General features: G+C 40.6%; 1 long non-coding RNA gene across 1 annotated transcript; it reads left to right on the top strand.

The window, feature by feature from the left end:
- The first annotated feature begins 9,153 nt into the window (after window positions 1-9,153).
- Window positions 9,154-12,893, top strand: LOC310767646. The gene is made up of 3 exons (XR_014551002.1): window positions 9,154-9,330; window positions 10,405-10,518; window positions 12,840-12,893. It is a non-coding gene; the product is annotated as an uncharacterized lncRNA (long non-coding RNA).
- Window positions 12,894-13,111: the final 218 nt, after the last annotated feature.

Genomic DNA, 13,111 nt, shown 5'->3' with positions numbered 1-13,111 from the left:
GACGCTGCGAAATAGCCATTTTAAAGGCTCCGGAGGAGCGGAGGGGTCTTGGAGCGGTGCTGAGAGTCGTCTTCACCCAGCCTGCGAAGCGAAGCCGCGTCGCCATTAGCGGAGAGCGCTGACTTCTTCCCGGGAAATTGGATTAAAAGAACAACTATCCGTGAGTAGGATTGACCGCTAAAATATAACTGGACACTAAAAGTAAAGAAATTGGGCACCGAGACGGACAAGCACTAAAAAGGAAGTCTGCTTTCCGTTCTGTAGCAAGATCAAAGCGAAAGGCACTCTAGCTGTAACTGCTTGAGAGGAAATTTGCGGGATTTAAGAAATCCACCACCAAAGCAAAGAACTCCCCCCCCCGAAGGCAGGAGGAGGGGGAAGAAGATTTTAAAAGTGTTTCCCTGCCAATTTAAAAGAATTGGATTAAGTATCGCTGCTCTTTAACCTGGGATCGGACTGCCGGAGAAAAGGAACCGGCTAAGGACTGTTGCCATAAGAAGCTAAAAAATATCTCAAATTGACTTTGGTTACTTCCAATTTGAAACACTGTTTCTGTGGCATTACAAAGTTACTTACAGGACACTATTGACTGGGATCCCCTTGAAAAAGGAAAGAAAAATTGAAAGGGACTAGGAAACTTTTATTCCTTCTTTTTTGAAGAGTGTGGGATTACTTTGAGAAGTATAGAACTGACTCTACGCCCCCTAGAGGACCTACAAATTGTTTCAGCAACAAGTGGAGTTTAAAATTTGAGAACTTTGTTTGTGAGTTTCAAAGTCTGGGAATGACCTTGACTAAAAGACTTTGTTATGGCAGATGGTAAAGAGAAAGGGGAGTTACAAGAAACAACCTTGAGATCTGGCAGACAATACAAAATTGACACTTACATGCAAAGAAGGGCTTCTGTAACAGGAGCCTCTGGAACTATAGTGGCTGCAAAGCCAAAAGCGAAAGCAATGTCTACAGAAGAATCATTTGCCAAGGTATTGGAGAAGATAAATGACTCTTTGGAGGAACTAAAAAAGCAAGGTGCGGAGACTAAATTGCAAGTTGCTGAAACTAAAGTACAAGTTGCTGAAACAAATAAAAAAATTGAAGAAATCTCTGGGAAAATTGACCTAAATACTAAAAGTATAACTGACCTAGGGAATAAAGTGAACTCAAATGCAGAAGCAATTGGGAAATTATTGGAAGATTCATCTACAACACGAAAGATAGCCGAGGAAGCTAAGGAAATTGCAACTGCTGCGGAGGAAAAATTTCCACCAGTTTACAAGAAATTGGATGAATATGAACTGGCACTCTCTATGCAGGATATGCAACGCAAGGAGAGGAACCTGAGGATCAGACTTGTGCCGGAAAAGGAAGGAGAGAACTTGGTGGATGATTTGACAAAAGAATTTTCTGACTTTTGGAAGCAGGAGCTGAAGAAAGAAGATTTTAAGATAGAAAGTGCATTTAGATTGGGAATAAGACAGAAGAGAAATCGACCCAGAGATTGTCTTATTACCTTAAGATCAAAGGAGGAGCGAGATAAAATATTGAACCTGCACTACCAAACAGCCCTTCGAATTGAAGACTTTTTTATTGAGATCTTTAAAGACATCCCTAAGAGTATCTTGGACGCAAGAGGACATTATAAAGACCTGGTGACACTGCTGAAGAAGAACTACATACCATTCAGGTGGGAATTTCCCCAAGGCTTGTCTTTTAAATATAAGGGAAAGAAGAGAAGAATAAAGACTGTAAGTGATAAAGACAAGTTCTTGGGAGAACACGAAGAAGACCTACAGAAAGAGACATTTCCAGGACAAGGGCATCCATCACTGGACACGAACACGGTACCACCGACAGACGAGGAACAAAAACAGGGAGCTGTAGGAGGAAGGAGTAAATAATCCCATCATGGCTCTGCAACTTCTAACCTGGAATTGTAATGGCTTAAATATTCCCAGGAAGAGAAAAAATATATTTCATGCCTTAAAGAAAGACCAATTGGACTTGATTTGCCTACAAGAGACCCACGTGACAAGAGCACACAGAAAATTATTAATAAATAAAAGACTGGGACAGGAATTTATATCTTCAGACAGAGTAAAAAAGAGAGGAGTGGTGATCTATGCAAAAGAAAAATTGCAACCGAAACAAATTTTTAAAGATGATCAAGGAAGATATTTGGCAATTGAAATTCAATCTCAAGGAGAGAAGTATTTGATAGTGGGAATCTATGCACCAAACGAAGGGAAAGCTGAATTTTTTAAGAAGTTGCATGAAATTTTGATGGACCATATGGATTACAACTTAATTTTGATGGGAGATATGAATGGAGTGGTTTCAACAAATATGGACAAGGCACAAAGACAGGTAATAACAAAAGATGGAAGACTACCAAAGACTTTTTTTGAAATGACTGACAATATGGACTTGATTGATATTTGGAGAACAAAACACCCATTAGAAAGAGAGGGAACCTTCTTTTCTGAAGCCAAAATGACATGGACAAGGATTGACCAAATCTGGGTGACTAGCAGTATGGCTCCGAATATAAAAAAAGTAGAAATCTGCCCAAAAACTTTCTCCGACCATAATGCTGTAAAGATGGTGATGAGGCAAACAACAACTGGTTCCTTCAGATGGAGAATGAATGACACCTTATTTAGAGACGAGGAGATCTGTAAGAAGGCCCAAAAAACCTTGAAAGACTATTTTGAAATCAACTTAAGGTCTGAAGTAGAAAAAAGAATAGTATGGGACGCAAGCAAAGCCGTGATGAGAGGGTTTTTGATTCAGCAAAATACTTTAAAGAAGAGAAAGCAAAATGAGAAAAAGGAGAGAATTTTGGAAAAGATAAAAGAAGGGGAAAAACAATTAAGATCGAAGCCAAAATCCCAAGAGATTCTAAGAGAAATCAAATTTCATCAAACACAATATATGGAACTGATGAATCAAGAATTAGAGTGGAGAATTAAACAAATGAGACAAAAGACTTTTGAATCTGCTGATAAATGTGGCAAGTTACTGGCTTGGCAAATAAAGAAGAGACAAAAACTCAACACGGTAACAAATATAGAAGTGGAAGGAAAAAACATAAGCAACCCAGCGGAAATTAGGAATTGTTTTCAGAACTACTTTAGACAACTTTACACACAAGGGCCGCAAAAAGAAATGGACATACAACAGTTCCTCGAGGAAAATGGGCTGAAAAAGGTTTCGCATGAAAGTAAGATAATATTGAACCAGGAGATATCAGCACAAGAAATAGAAGATGCCATTCAAGGCATGACGCTGGGCAAATCCCCTGGACCGGATGGACTGACTTCCAAATACTACAAAGTTTTGAAGGAAGGGTTGATACAACCTTTGAAGGAAGTCTGCAATGAGATTATGGAAGGGAAAAGGGCACCCGATACGTGGAGAGAGGCCTACATTACACTTATACCAAAGACAGAGACTGAAAAGACCCAACTTAAAAACTACCGACCCATCTCGTTATTGAATGTGGATTACAAAATCTTTGCTGATATTTTGGCAAAAAGACTGAAGAGAGTTTTGATGGAGGAGATTCACGGGGACCAAGCGGGCTTTCTCCCAAAAAGGCACTTGTCGAACAATGTAAGGAATATAATTGACATTTTGGAAAAGCTGGAAGTGAACATAAACACTAAAGCTGTTTTGATATTTGTGGATGCCGAGAAAGCCTTTGACAACATTTCTTGGAGTTTTATGTTGAAGAACCTCCGGGGGATGGGGGTAGGCCAAGGGTTTGAAAATGGTATAGGTGCAATATACTCTGAACAGAAAGCTAAACTAATTGTAAATAATGTGGTTACAGAAGAGTTCAAGATTGAAAAAGGGACACGTCAGGGGTGCCCTATCTCCCCATTACTTTTTATATCGGTCCTAGAGGTTTTGCTTAATATGATTAGGAGGGACCAGTTGGTTAAAGGGATTCAGGTCGGAGCTAAACAATATAAACTGAGAGCATTTGCAGATGACTTAGTACTTACATTGCAAGAGCCAGAAGCTAGCACGAAAAGAGTTTTGGAAATAATCCAAGAGTTTGGTCAAATGGCAGGATTTAAATTGAATAAGTCTAAGACAAAGGTTTTGGAGAAAAATTTGACACAGATAGAAAAGGAAAGGTTCCAGAATGAGACAGGGTTGACTGTGGTTAAAAAAGTGAAATATTTGGGTATAAATATGACAGCTAAAAATGTGAATTTGTTTAAAGATAATTATGAAAAAACTTGGAGAGAAGTGAAAAAAGATTTGGAGATTTGGTCCAACTTGAAGCTTTCCTTGTTAGGCCGTATTGCAGCTATAAAGATGAATGTATTGCCAAGAATGTTGTTTTTGTTCCAAGCATTGCAAATAATTGATAAAATGGATTGTTTCAAGAGGTGGCAAAAAGACATATCTAAATTTGTCTGGCAGGGCAAAAAGCCCAGAATTAAATTTAAGATACTAACGGATTCAAAGGAAAGAGGGGGGTTTGCCCTGCCAGACTTTAAACTTTACTATGAAGCGGCAGCTTTCTGCTGGCTGAAAGAATGGCTACTTCTTGAAAACACAGACATTTTGGATTTGGAAGGTTTTAATAACATTTTTGGGTGGCATGCATATTTGTGGTACGACAAGGTTAAAGCACATAAAAGTTTTAAAAATCATATTGTCAGAAAAGCACTACTAAATGTCTGGGACAGATATAAAGACTTGCTGGAAAATAAAACTCCAAGGTGGCTGTCGCCAATGGAAGCTAAGGCAGTTAAAAAGTTAAATATGGAGTCCAAGTGGCCAAGATACTGGGAAATTTTGGAAAAGGAAGGGGACAAATTGAGATTGCAGAGTTTTGAGAAATTAAAAGGGAAGGTGAGAGACTGGTTCCACTACCATCAAATAAACGAAGCGTTTAAACTGGACAGTAAAATTGGCTTCCAGGTGGAAAAATCAAAATTGGAGACAGAACTGTTAGAACCCAGTACTAAGAATTTGTCCAAAATGTACAATTTGCTGCTGAAATGGAATACACAAGATGAAATGGTTAAATCGGTCATGATTAAATGGGCTCAGGACATTGGTCATAATATTTTGTTTGCTGATTGGGAAAAGTTGTGGACCACCGGGATAAAATTTACGGCATGTAATGCCTTAAGAGAAAACATTATGAAAATGATATATAGGTGGTACATAACCCCAGTCAAGCTTGCAAAGATTTACCATGTGCCTGACAACAAATGTTGGAAATGTAAAGAAACTGAAGGTACATTTTTTCATCTTTGGTGGACCTGCCCGAAGATTAAGGCATTCTGGGAAATGATCTATAATGAACTTAAAAAGGTATTTAAATATACTTTCCCCAAGAAACCAGAGGCCTTTCTCTTGGGTATTGTCGGCCAAGGGGTGTTAAAGACGGATATAACTTTCTTTATGTATGCTACAACAGCAGCTAGAATACTCATTGCGAAGTACTGGAAGACGCAAGAACTACCCACACTGGAAGAATGGCAGATGAAGGTGATAGACTATATGGGCTTGGCAGAAATGACGAGCAGAATCCGAAACCAGGGAAGAGAAGCAGCGCAAGAAGAATGGAAAAAATTCAAGGACTATTTAAAGAAATATCATAAAGTTAATGAAAGTTAGAATGATGTTGGACTGGAAAGTAAATGGTTACTATTAGCAATGGTTAAGACAAGGAAAATAAGGAAGAATAGTCTAAATTTAAATTAAAATAAGGGAAGATTTGCTGAACAATCGATAAGAATTTGGAATACAGAAAGGGGAAGCACGAGGAAGTCGGGGAAGATAGGATATGAAATTAGGATATGAAATGATACATGTTTTTTGTTTTGTTTTTGTTTTTGTATGTTTATGTTTGTTGTATTCGTGTTTATATGGAAAAATAAAAATATTTAAAAAAAAAAAAAAAAAGAGAATTGTTTCCAACTCTTCCACTGCTCCTCTTTTGCTGCCCTCTTGCTGAGATCTCCTTGGCTCTTAGGTGTGTTCCCCGATCCATCACCTCCACTGAGAAGAACTCAATGTAGAGCAGAAAGTGAGCAATCCACAATAGCAGCAAGAGCTCAGAAGCTCCAAGAGACATCTGGTTGGCCGCCATGGGGAGCTGGGGTAATAGGGAACCTCAATTAGCCTTGATCTGATCCAGAAAGGTAATTATTTTCTTCTTCTTTGTTTGAAACGGTGAAGAACCATTGTGGCAAACCAAGAACCCATGAGGGAATATGGAGAAGAAAGAATAATGGATGGCTGTCCAAGGACTAGGAAAATGTATAGTGGAAAGGAGGGGCCTCTAAGGGCAGGAGGACAGAGTGAATGAAAGGTTGAGGGAAGGAAGAGAGAACACCAGTGCTTTTAAAATAAAATAAAATTTAGAGGTACTCTCATTTTCCTGCTCATAATAAAATACTGTCCCTCAACAAGGCCAAAATTAGATTCACAAAATGTTTCGGGGTATGCATGTTTCGGGGTCCCCCCCATGTTCCCTCAGAAAAAAAAACCACTGGAGAACACTATCTCCATGGGTGTGAAACCTGAGGTCATTCAATCAGTTTTGTATTCAAACACTGTTGGTTGGTCACCAACTCATCGCATTTGGCTAGAATTCATTTGTTGTTTAGTCGTTTAGTCATAGTTACAGATAGGTAGCCGTGTTGGTCTGCCATAGTCAAAACAAAACAAAAAAAAAATATTTTTTTCCTTCCAGTAGCACCTTAAAGACCAACTAAGTTAGTTCTTGGTATGAGCTTTCGTGTGCATGCACACTTCTTCAGATACACTGAAACAGAAGTTGCCAGATCCTTCTATATAGTGAGAAGGTGGGGAGGGGTATTACTCAGAAGGGTGGTGGGAATGGGTGATTGGCAGATAGCTGTGATGAGCCTGTTGACGACTCTTAACGACTGCAATAGGTCTTACAGGAAAAAGCAAGGGGTGAGAAGGTGAATATCTTATACATGACAAAGCCATTTTTCACTCTTTGTGACCCCATGGACCAGAGCACGCCAGGGACTTCTGTCTTCCACTGCCTCCCGCAGTTTGGTCAGACTTATGTTTGTAGCTCCAAGAACACTGTTCAACCATCTCGTTCTCCGTTGTCCCCTTCTTCTTGTGTCCTCCATCTTTCCCAACATCAGGGTCTTTTCCAGGGAGTCTTCTCTTCTTATGAGGTGGCCAAAGTATCGGAGCCTCAGCTTCAGGATCTGTCCTTCCAGTGAGCACTCAGGGCTGATTTCCTTAAGAATGGATACGTTTGATCTTCTTGCAGTCCATGGGACTCTCAAGAGTCTCCTCCAGCACCATAATTCAAAACCATCAATTCTTTGGTGATCGGCCTTCTTTATGGTCCAGCTCTCACTTCCATACATCACTACTGGGAAAACCATGGCTTTAACTATCCGTATAGTTAGAATTCATAGAACCATAGAATTATAGAGCTGGAAAGGGACTATGAGGGACATTTAGTCCAACTCCCTGCAGTGCTTGATCCTCCGATGCTCTGTTGACTGTTTTAGCTTTTTAAAAAAGTACTCACTGGAGCCACAGATAGATTTTGTCAGTGTGACGTGATTTAGGATATGGGTTTTGTTGTGGCCAACCATCTGTGCCCAGATGTTTGAAGACTTTAATGGTGCTTCAGTACCTGTAAAACCTGTTTGGCCAAAAGAGAGGCAAGAGAAAAACACAAAACCTCGCTGTGTCCCACCTCCCTCACTCCATTTAAGGTGAGGTGGGCAACCACCAGGAAGAGAGCCTTCCTCACAGTGGCATTCGGATTACAGATAAGCCTTCTCAGGGAGACTCACCTAGCATCTTCTCTGTGGTCTTCCTAGTGCTACATAAAGACTTTTCTGTTCACCCAGGCTGTTTAAATAACTGAAGTAACCCGGGTTTCTGTTGTTTAATTATTAATTTTTAAATTAAGGGAGTGCAGCAAGTTCTGATGATGTACTTATGTGCCCCCCCTCATTTTAATTATTTAAATACAGAACCTGATTTCTGTATTTAGAGAAGTAATTTGCTGATGACTTTTGTTTGTGAGTTTGCTTCCCTTTATTTGCATGGCTCCTTGATTTTTAAAGGAGGGAGTGCTGAGCTGTTTCACTATATGAGCTAAAGAGGGACAAAGCTTCAACTTATGCAGCCCTCTGCAAAGCTAACAAGACTGAGCTAGCCATGTTGCTGGTTGAACCTGGTGGGGGGCCAAGCAATTCATTTGTGAATGATCTGTCGCTGTTCTCTGTCCTTTCTTCCTGCTCTCTGTTCTTTCTAACTGCCCCCCTCCAATTCCTTTGTCAAGAAGTTGAACGTCAAACTCATCTTTCGTGGGCAAGGTAGCCACTGACATACTCCAAGCTGTTGAACATGTCCCGAGGAGCAAGATAAGACCACTTTGCAGGACATATCAGTGCTCTGAGCTGAGCAAACTATAGTAAGGAAGAACTTGTACAGTGGTACCTCGGGTTACAGGCGCTTCAGGTTACATACGCTTCAGGTTACAGACTCCGTAACCCAGAAATAGTACCTCGGGTTAAGAACTTTTCTTCAGGATGAGAACAGAAATCATGTGGCAGCAGTGGGAGGCCCCATTAGCTAAAGTGGTGCTTCAGGTTAAGAACAGTTTCATGTTAAGAACAAACCTCTGGAACAAATTACAGTGGTACCTCGGGTTAAGTACTTAATTCGTTCTGGAGGTCCGTTCTTAACCTGAATCTGTTCTTAACCTGAAACACTACTTTAGCTAATGTGCTAAAGTGCTGCGCTGCCGGAGCACGATTTCTGTTCTTATCCTGAAGCAAAGTTCTTAACCTGAAGCACTATTCCTGGGTTAGTGGAGTCTGTAACCTGAAGTATATGTAACCTGAAGCGTATGTAACCTGAGGTACCACTGTAAGTATGTAACCAGAGGTACCACTGTATATCTAGAGGCTTACACTACAGAATCAATGCTTGTTTATTCCAGTCTTCCGCATAACAACCATTTTGTGTCACATGACCTGGAAAAACTGTCTGCGGACAAACGGCAGCTCCCTCGGCCTGTAAAGCAAGATGAGCACCACAACCCCAGAGTCGTTCACGACTGGAATTAACTGTCAGGTGTCCCTTTACCTTTGCCTTTTTTCATCATGGCAAATCTTTATATAGTCACAGGCTAACCAACTGCTGCCAATCTGCATAATTTGCCACCAGCTGTTAGCTGAGCTGCTGTGGTGTCATGGAATGATGAGGGACATTTTAAGCACTGAGGACCATTAGAGGATCTGTGTGACCAGAAGACAAGAAAACATCACAGCAGGCTTAGTCAATGTAGTGGTAAGAGAACAAGCAGTGGGCCCTAGTTTAAATCTAGCCGGTGTAGTGCAGGCCTTGGGAGACCAGGGTTCAAATCCCTGTTCTGTTGAGCACAGGCACTGAATCCAAACAAGGAAATATCCTATCCTTACCCTGTGTATTATCATTAGAGACAGGTGGACTGTCTTGTTGGCTGAAAATATATCTCAGCAACAGAAGCTGGCAGTAACACTTGTCATTGTCTACAGTTCTTTAACAATAAGGGTCTTGACATCTTTTGCTTTTGGCTGGATACACCTGAAGAGAGAGAAAGAATGTTGTCCCGATACTCTGATTTTAAACTACCACCAGTAGTTTCCCATGTCTGCATGTCTCCCTCCACAACAGGGGTGGAGAAGCTGTAGCCATCCAGAAGTTCTGCAACCACAAGTCCCGTCACTCTGTACTGTACCATTACCAATGCTGGCTGGGGCTGATGGGACAACATTTAGAGGGCCACATGCTCCCCACCTCTTATTTCCACATGCATGGTCAATAAAGAACTTTCATATCTCAATGTAGCATGTTCATGTCTCCTTGTAGCACTTATAGCTTTATGGAAGTGAGTTGATGGCAACTTACAAGTGTCAGGAACAATGCCTCAACACCTTCTACACGTGCTGCGTCAGAAAGATTTTGGGCATTTCATAGCAGGACAGAGTTTCAAACAAAGATTTGGTCTCTCAGGCCAATCTGGGGCTGCCTTAACTTCCTTCAGCCCAATCCCGGGTGTACCCAAATCAGTCTGATTCAGTTTGGGATCAGGGATTTCAGGAGAGCCGGTGTACAACCCTAGTATTTTTAAACTGCTTTCTGGCTGGACCTCACAAAGTGCTTTAAATTAAATTATTCCAACCATAGGTGTCATTTTTTAAAAAAATGTTTACACGTGTGAACCAGCATGTCCTGTTGGATTCAATAGATTTAGCAATTTTTTAAAAGTATGATAGAAGAATAGAGAATAAGAAAAAGTATAAAATAAATGTATGGTGGGAGAGGGGGAGCATTCACAGACAAACCTTCTTCATTGCTCCTGTCTCTCATTCTTTGATTTAGTACCACAGAAGTTCAGCCATTGATGCGACAACTTTTCTTTTGATTAGCTGAGCCAGCAGTGCACTGCACTGTCATTCTGCCTATGGAGAATTAAATTTGAGCTCACGAGAACAGGTTTGTTTTGTTCTAAATTAGTTTTTGTTTTGTCTCCTATACACATACTCACCTCGTTGCTGTGCTGATGACATCAAGTGAAATAATGGTGGAATTCAAAGGTGTTTCACAGCCTCTGACAGTAGCAGCGGTGGCGGTTGCTTAATTTTTAATCTGATGAGCCTGTGCTACTAATGTAATGTGCTTGTACGTCTTCGAGTGTTTGTGTATCCTTGCAAAAAGATACTGCAGAACCCTGAAGGTGGAAAAAGAGAAATAGATCAAAAGCAGAACCAGAAATCACGATGAACACGCCTTCGTCTAATGAACCTCCTTTAAGAAACAATTGAACCTGTGGTTGTGTTTCTGCAACCACAACCAACTCTGACCAGTTGGAACCAAGCCAGATAATCATCAAAATGATAATCTCTTCTGACAGTGAAAACCAAATTGTAATGCTATTAATCCTAGGTGACTGTGAAAGGGCATGTACATGTTGGAATTAAGAGCTAACTACGGTAACTGCAATGGGATTCTAACTCACGAAATTCTAACTCATGTCTGGACAGAGGAACTTCATCATGAAGAAGATTATACATACCATATCTCTTTGCATGAAGACAATGGATTCTCTGAATTCACATGGCTCATAGCTATTTTATGCTGGACTGAGAGAAAAGGGCATCATCCCCCAGGTGAAGAAGCCCATTCACATTCCTGCCCACTCACACTCCCATTTCTGTACTGACAAAAACAATAACGTTGTTCACTTATACAGGTTACCATATCAGAGACCAGCCTCCCCCAGATGGCATACCTGAATCCATTGGTTTGGGTCCTATCCTCCAGAGCAGGAGAAAGCAATCTTGTTCCATCTTCCATGTGACAGTCCTTAAGATACATGTGAAATGAAGACACTGGACACATTATTTAAGGTTAATGGGCATAAAAAGGCCACAGCTTTATTGATTACAGAATTGAAAGGTATTGGCCTTAGGCATTGGCTCCTATCGACTACCCGGCATGGAGACCGGGAAGGGTTATCCACAAGCCGTGGGAGTCCTGTTGAAGTACGCCAACTAGGATCCCACGGGTGTCACCGCTCGGGGGCGTGCCGGGGGCCCTTACCTCCCTAGGTTTTGGACAAGGCAACGCCCCCCAGAGTCCTCTACCGGACTACCCTTTTCATTGGGGGAAGGTGATGGCGCTTCCTTCCCCCCTTCATTTGCATAGCAATTAACCCCTGCCAATGCCTAACCACCAATACCGAGGAAGTTGTGACGTTTGCTACGAGGTAGGCGAAAAAACCAAAAGGCTAGAAGTGCGCCAAATTGGAAAAATTCCTACCAGGCCCCTTGCGGCGACCAACCGGAGTCCATAGCAAGGTCATAGCTAGCTAAGCCTAAAGGGTGGGTGGGATGGGAAAACCGCTCAGCTGGAAAGGGGAAAGAGGGCAGTCCCTGGGCATGCCTGGCCTTAAATAGGGGCTGTTGTAGTAACTGTGGGAGTAGAATGGGTCTTGGGAAATAAAAAGTGGGAATAAAAATTATGTCTTCTATCAGATATTCAGCAGGATTGAATGAATATACTTTTAATGATGCACATATGTATTGGCTATGATAATATCATCTGTTCTTCAGAATGGTAAAAATATGGGAGAATAATCTCAGAATGTGTTAATTAGATTCTGTTGCATGTTTTATTTTTCCTGTTCCCGCCAACTATTTTTTGTAATTTGGAAAAATGGAATAACAATATTTTTTAGAAAAGAATTAGAATCTGTTGTTTGGGTGAAGATTTATGGGGATCTAAGCTTTTCCCCTTCTATGTTGCTATCAACAATTGGACTGTTTTCTTTTTTTCCATATAATTGGTGGAGTCAACAAAATATTGTAAATCTGTCCTGTCTTGCAGCATGGGAATGGTAATGGAGTAACTTCACTCTCCTGCCCCACCCCGATTAAGTACAAATATGACTGCAACAGATCTCCAGCAAAAGCTCTCAGTGCTCATACTAAACTACAGTTCCCAAACCCCTTTGGAAAGAGCTATAACTGAACTAGTATATTTTTGTAGTAATATTTACCCTTTGAGGCATTCCCGTATGACGTCAGTTGAAGTATTACTGTCTGGAAATGTTCCCCTACTAGGTCCATCAGTCGCTGTGTTTACATTATTACTTATATCCACACTACAAACACGTTTTAGAAAGCCTGTAGAATACGAAATGGAAGCTTAGGTTTTCAAGTTGAGATTGAATTTTTAAATTTTATTTTAAGCAGCAAAATAATATGTTTTTTTCTCTCTTTGAGAATATAATTGCTATTCATTTCTTTAAGCAGAACTCCACCTTCAGTTTATGAAACCTGGATGTTAACATTTCAGGCTACCAATGAAGTAAGCTGGTTTTTCTTGTCAAGTTCACTGCGCACAAACATCAATTTTACTCCTTTTCAAGTAAAATGTGTGCCACACTATGCAGGATGATATATTAGCACAGTATGTTTGATTGGTAAGAAATGATAAGTGGAGACAAGGTTAAAATTCATCAAGGATTCAAAAACCATATTGTTAGGAAAGCACTATATAATGTTTGGATTCGGTATAAAGATTT

This window comes from Podarcis filfolensis (genome assembly GCF_964270895.1).
Source record: "Podarcis filfolensis genome assembly, chromosome: 7".
NCBI classification, from domain to species: Eukaryota; Metazoa; Chordata; class Lepidosauria; order Squamata; family Lacertidae; genus Podarcis; species Podarcis filfolensis.
The sequence above is the reverse complement of the archived record's forward strand: the minus strand, read 5'-3'. Positions and strand labels throughout refer to the sequence as shown.